The 7,018-nt window shown below is 38.4% G+C and overlaps 1 pseudogene; it reads left to right on the forward strand.

The window, feature by feature from the left end:
- Nucleotides 1-546: 546 nt before the first annotated feature.
- LOC114499731 lies at nucleotides 547-1,186 on the forward strand (annotated as a pseudogene).
- Nucleotides 1,187-7,018: the final 5,832 nt, after the last annotated feature.

Here is a 7,018-nt window from a genome sequence, read left to right on the forward strand (position 1 = left end):
GGGATTTGGGTTGTTTCCATTTTTCAACCATTACAAATGATGCTGCTGTGAACACTGCTTACAATTTTTCTGTGGACATTGCATACATATATTTTCACATCTCTCTTAAAAGCAATTAGTCTTTCACATCAAGAATGTGTGTTCATTTAAGCAGAACATCTTAAACTCCTATTTAGGTACTTCTATTTAGGCAACTTATAATCTTAAATCAATTGTTCACTTAGGAGACCCCTAAATAACAGCTAACTCCCCAATATGTCTATAAGAATTTTTCTATGAGCCTATTACTTAGCTAGGATAATCAATTTCATGAAGACTGCTTCAGTTGTCATATATGGAGAATTTCTAAAGTCCTTTGCATTGTTTTAAAGGACAGCTACAAATCACGCAGGAGAGAAGTACTCAATCTTCTAGGATTCAATGAAGGAGCACTTTTAATATACAATTTCCTTTACATATCACCTGTCTTTTAAAGTTTGGATTTTTCTTCTTGCAAAAGAGATTGAAAAATAGCCAAACCACCTGACTGTCCATTGTAGCTTAAATGTTTATTATTAAGAATTATAATTCATTTGGCGGCGATCACTGAGCAGATTGGACTCTCCTCTTGTTCGTGCACCTCTCTCGGCTTCCTCAGCAACCATGTCTGATAAACCCGATATGGCTGAGATTGAGAAATTCGATAAGTCAAAATTGAAGAAGACAGAAATGCAAGAGAAAATCCACTGCCTTCCAAAGAAATGATTGAACAGGAGAAGCAAGCAGACGAATCGTAATGAGGCCCGCACCGCCAATATGCACTGTACATTCCACAAGCATTGCCTTCTTATTTTACTTCTTTTAGCTGTTTAACTTTGTAAGCTGCAAAAAGGTTGGATCACTTTAAATGACTGTGCTGCCCCTTTTCACATCAGAACTACTGACAATGAAGGCTGCACCTGCCTCTCCTGTGAACATCTGCCTCTCTAGCTGGTGGGGAAGGAAAAGAACTTGCATGTTGGTGAAGGAAGAAGCTGGGTGGGACAACAGTGAAATCTAGAGTAAAACCAAGCTGGTCCAAGGTGTCCTGCAGGCTGTAAAATGCAGTTTAATCAGAGTGCCATTTTTTTTGTTAAAATGATTTTAATTATTGGAATGCACAATTTTTAAATATGCAAATAAAAAGTTTTAAAACCTGAAAAAAAAAGAATTACAATTCATGCTGGTAGTCAAAATAAAAAGGATGTATTTTTTGTGCAAAGGATGAATGTATCAATAACTATTCGTAACGGATTTTTAAAAATCATGAATGGAAGTTACTCTCCCATGTACTTGTATATAAATAAACATTTCCTGTTGCCCACATTGGGAGGATATGCCATCAAATGATATAAAAAGCAAATGAGCTTTAAGTACACCAGTGTCTTTCAGCATGACATGGAATGTGCTCTGGACTTGGCCATCTGGAGACCCAGGTTTGTGGATTCTCTAACTGGCTAACCTGGATGAGTTGTTTAACATTTTGCACCATGGTTTTCTCCTCTGTAAAGTAAGGGGCTATACTGAATAATCTTTATGGCCTCTGAGAACACTAAGATTACACTGCTATATTCAGAATGTGAAAAGTGTGTATTATTTCTAATGGTGAGAAAGGTGCTTTATCCAATGATATCTTGGAAGTATTAGTACACTAAGAACAAGGAGTCAAATTCTAGTGTCAGTTCTGACACTGAGGAGCTGTGGGACAGTACATATGTTCAATTACACATGATATGGTGGTTCTATATTCTTTACATATATCACTTAAGATATTATCCTTCATAATTAAGAATGAGACTACTTACTCATCACTAGGGAGGTATTCATTCGGCCATTCATTTATTCACCATATACAACAGGGTAGGTGCAGGAATCTGTGTCTAGGTGTCTCCTATTTCCACTGAAGTGGTCATGGATTTTCACTTTTTTTTGAAATTCAACCCCACCCCAATATTTGTCTCTCACCCTCTGCCTTGGGACATACATTTAAAAGACCAATGTCTTATGAAAGGATGCTCAGCATCACTAGCCATCAGAGAGATACAAATTAAAACCACAGTAAGATATCACTTCACACCGGTCAGAACTGCCATTATAAACAAATCAACAAACAACAAGTGCTGGCAAGGATGTGGAGAAATGGGAACCCTAGTGCACTGTTGGTGGGAATCCAGACTGGTGCGGCCACTGTGGAAAACAGTAGGGAACTTCCTTAGAAAACTAAAAATGGATCTGCCTTTTCACCCAGCAATTCCACTGTTGGGATTATACCCTAAGAATCCTGGAACAATTGAAAAGAACCTATGCACCCCAATGTTCATAGCAGCACAATTTACAGTAGCCAAGTGCTGGAAGCAACCTAAGTGCCCATCAGTAAATGAGTGGATCAAAAAACTGTGCTACATTTACACAATGGAATTCTAGGTAGCAGAAAGAAAGAAAGAGCTCCTACCCTTTGCCACAGCATGGATGGAACTGGAGAGCATTATGCAAAGTGAAATAAGCCAGGTGGTGAAAGACAAATACCATATGATCTCACATATAAGTGGAACCTAATGAGCAAAACAAACAAGCAAGCAAAATATAACGAGATACACTGAAATAAAAAACAAACTGACAGTAACCAGATGGGTGGGGAGAGGAAGCTAATGAAGGAAAGAAGGGAAAGGGTTGTCAAGGAACATGTATAAAGGACCCATGGATAAAGCCAAAGTGGGGAAGGATGGAGGGTCGGTGGGAGAGGGTGGGGTGGAGGAAAGTGGTGGCGGGAAATGCAGACAACTGTATTTGAACAACAATAAATAAAAGTAAATAGATAACAGACAAATGTCTCAGGTTAAGAGTACAGTGGGTCATGGAGCACGGCAAATTTAACAGGATGACACAGGGATTAAATCTATGATTTTGGGTTCCCTGGAATTGTGTTTTTTAGTTAACTAATAAGCATAGGCAATCTGTAACCTTAGACGTCATCATATAACATTTATAAAATACTGGGTTTTGCAGAATCATTTACTGGAACTTTGTGTTATTGTCTACAGCTTCTCTGCAGTGTTATGAAACTCTTTTTGCTAGTTTAGCACCTTCGCTAGGAGGATGTTTGCAGAAACTTTTCTGAATTTAGACATGCTGTGGTTTTAAGTGTCCTATTAACACTAATTTGAACGGCATGAACAGTTTTTGTAAGTCAAAACTGATTAGATATTGGCACTCTCTTATGATTCTAATATGACTTAGTAAGTCATAAACATCAAACACTGACTGGAGGAGGAACTCTTACTCTTACATATTTTCATTGTATATTGTTTAGTATTTTTGCCACTAAGGAAATTTGGACAAGTAATTTCACCATGTACGTTTTTTTTCCCACTAGTTACATGGGAGAAACCGCAAACTTGAGTAGAATTTTTAAATGCTTATTTTTGTACAAATTACTACTGATCACTGGAAGTAAAATGTAAATGTGGTTTATTCCCTAATTAGGTAGATGTTTAGATTAGTGTGCTTCTCATTGGGTACTGTAATGCTTCAGACACTCAATTCCTTGGCAAAATGAAAATCGGTGTCTTGAAAAACCTTGATGATGATTCTCATTAATTGACTCAATGACTCCACATCTATTACCCACAAACTATGTCTGATATATGCTGTCTATATACCCTCAGATACATCTGCAGCTAAAAGATGAAAACTGGAGCTATATTTAAACCACACCATGTGCCTGTGCTTTTGGCCAGGTGGCCACCTCTAAATACTTTAAGAACTGAAATATCTATTTCCACTACTAGCAGGAAACCACATAAGACACCCTATCTAAATGTTCACACCTAGAATTTACACAGGCTTCCCAAAGAACTCTTATGTTTTCATATCTAGGTGAAAATAAGCTTAAAAACACAGGCTAGCTTTTCTGACTTTGATCTTAGAGATCAAACCATAAGATCTAACAACTGTATGTGGCCGAATATTCTACAAATTTTATGGATGCTCAGAAGGGGTGAGGGAGCTTGCTGTGACTTCTTTCTAAAAGGGCACTAACCCCATTCAGGAGGGCTTTGTCCTTATGACCTAATCACCTCCCAAAACCATCATATTGGGGATTATGTGGGATCACAAACATTCAGTCAATAGTGCATGGTGACTTAATTAATCAGGCTCATCAGCTACTGAGAGTTATAGGTTTAATATCAGAGTAACCATACACACTTCACTTTGCTATATATGTGTTGGGGACCGCCCTGCCTGGTCTCAGGAAGCTGTAACCCCCCATGACTTAGGCTAAGTGAAAGACCTCTGAACCAGGAGCCACTAAGGAGACAAAACTTATTCCCCTGGCACGAACGCTGCCTGTTCTGTGCCTGGCCTCCTAGGCTTGATCAGTTAGCCAATGACGGGTAAGATTTCCCACGGAGGGAATCGCCTAAGACAGGTATGATCATGTGGAAGCTTCTGGGAAGAGACTTGGGGCTGTGGAAATGTAGGGGTGATTGACATCAATCCCTGCCCCCTCAGCTTTGTCAAAGCCTGAGTCCTTGTTTTTAGATGTGAGAAATCCAAGTCTCCTGGCTGCCTTTGTCTCCTCTGCCCGACTCAGGCCTGCAGAAATAGCAGAGGGGTGCATTTCAGACCAGAGACGGCGGACCCCTGGGGTAATCAGGCCTGAGACATAGAATATGCAAAATTCTGTGAGATCTGCTTGCTGGAGGATGTTATTGAATTAGAATTTAAAGGCACAGACAGCCCTTTGGGTCCCGTAGTCCTTTCAAATGATAAAACTCCAAACTCTGCCCAGAATCCCAGCGGGGGTTCTGTCAGAATCTTTGAAAGTCACCTATTTGTTTTGATCTTTTCTGCCAGACTGTGAATCCACAAACTGTGTCTGTATTCTTAATAAAAACCTGCTTGGGAATGGAAACGGGGTGCTCTCCACTAGAGAGAGTGGCTGTTTCGTCCTTATTTCCCCATAGGACCTGGTTGTCTCTGTGTATGTTTTTCTCGTGTTTTAACAAGTCATCCGCAGCGTACCGCATGGCATTTCCTGACCCCAGTGAATTTAGTCATGTCCATTCGGCTTGTTCAAATGCTTTCAATCAGTCCCTTCATCTGCTACCAGTCAAACTGCAAACCCAGAGACAAGTAATCTGGTTAAGGTCTGCTGAATTACGGCTATTTTATCAAATACCTTATTTACATCTTTAAAGAGTGGAAAAATGCTTTTCCAGCTACTGCTGATTTTGGGGTCTCTTTTTCAGTGATCTTGGATAGTACCTATTGTCATAATATTTTTGGTTGGCTGATTTTGTAATTACAGGTGCTCCTCAACTTACTATAGTGTTACATCTCAATAAACCCATGGTTAGTTGAAAATATGCATTCATAATTAGAAAATGCATTTAATACATGATCTTTTGAACATGATAGTTTAGCCTAGCCTACCTTACACATGCTCAGAGAACTTACATTAGCTTGTATGTGGGAAAAAATCATCTAACAGTGCATTTTGTAGTAAGTGTTAAATATCTCATGTAACTTATTAAATAGTGTCCAGGAAATGCTGGCAACACAGCACACTATGGAGTGTCGGCTGTTCATTCTCAGGACTGTGGCTGACTCAGGAGCTGCAGCTCACTGCCACTGCTCATTCTCACGAGAGGGTATCTTACAGGATATCATTAGCCCAGGAAAAGATCAAAATTCAAAATTCTAAGTATGGTTTCCATGAAATACATGTCACTTTCACACCATCATGAAGTCAAAAAATCCCACATTGAAACATCATAAGTCAAGAGACCATGTGTATTTTGATCACCTAAGCATGTATAATTTCTAAGGTAAAAAGAAAAAGAAACATTTAACTTCCAAACCCAGATGGAAAAAGAAATGACAAAAAAAAACCACTAACAGAAAAAAGAACAAAAGAACATTAAATAGATAGGATAAATAGGAAGTATGAAGTACAACAAACACAAATATATGTATATACACACATTTGCAATTTTTTTTTACTGTTGTTCTGGTACAGTTGTCCCGCCTTTCCCCCATTGCTCTTCCCTGCCCCATCCCCCTTCACTCCCACACTCAGACACCTCCATTGTCCGTGCCCATGAGTCCTCTATGTGTGTTCCCAGAAATATATTTTAACTATTAAATTGTTAGTAGACTGATGTTCCAGTTAGAGGACAAAGACTGTTGAACTGGACAACAAAACAAACTCCAACTTTATGAGGCTTACAAGGAGTACCTCTAAGACATAAAGATACAGAAACACTAAAAAAGAAATGAAAAACAAAAACAATCTCTAGCAAATACTAACCAAAACAAAGCTGATATAGTACAGTGACAACAATTAGATTTTAGGACAAAAAGTATTAACAGTAATGAAATGGGGCTTTCATAATGAAATTTTCAGTCTATTGCAAATTTACAATAAGATTGAATTTGTACCTACTAATAGCCTCCATGTAAAATAAAAATTGACAAAACTAAAATGAGAAACACATACATTCACAATCATAGAGGGAGATTTTTAAAATCCTTCTTTCAGTAATTAATAGAACAGGGGAAGATCAGGACATATATAATTTGAGCAACTTGATTAACATATCTAGTACACACACAAATTTCTTTCCCAATAACTGCAGAATACATGTTCTTTTCAAACACACATGAAACACTTATAAAACTGACTATAGATTGGGCCACTAAACAAGTGTCAACAAATTTCAAAGGACTAAAATATAAAACCCTTTTTAGTTTGAAAATGAAGAAACACATTTGTACAAAAACTTGTATGTAGTAGACCATCCTGTGTGGTGTGGGCCCAGCCCCCAGTGGCAAACATTCACTGCAAAGTAACTTCCTAAAAACCATGTTAAACCTTCCAAGGATGACTGTAACTGGTTCCACCACATTTGCCTTTTCATTTGCAAATATCCCTCTTCTGTGATGTGATCAGCAGCATTGGCTCCTTTGTTTTCTGTAAAAGGTAACCACCTAAGCG

Source organism: Phyllostomus discolor, chromosome 6 (assembly GCF_004126475.2).
Source record: "Phyllostomus discolor isolate MPI-MPIP mPhyDis1 chromosome 6, mPhyDis1.pri.v3, whole genome shotgun sequence".
Lineage (NCBI taxonomy): Eukaryota > Metazoa > Chordata > Mammalia > Chiroptera > Phyllostomidae > Phyllostomus > Phyllostomus discolor.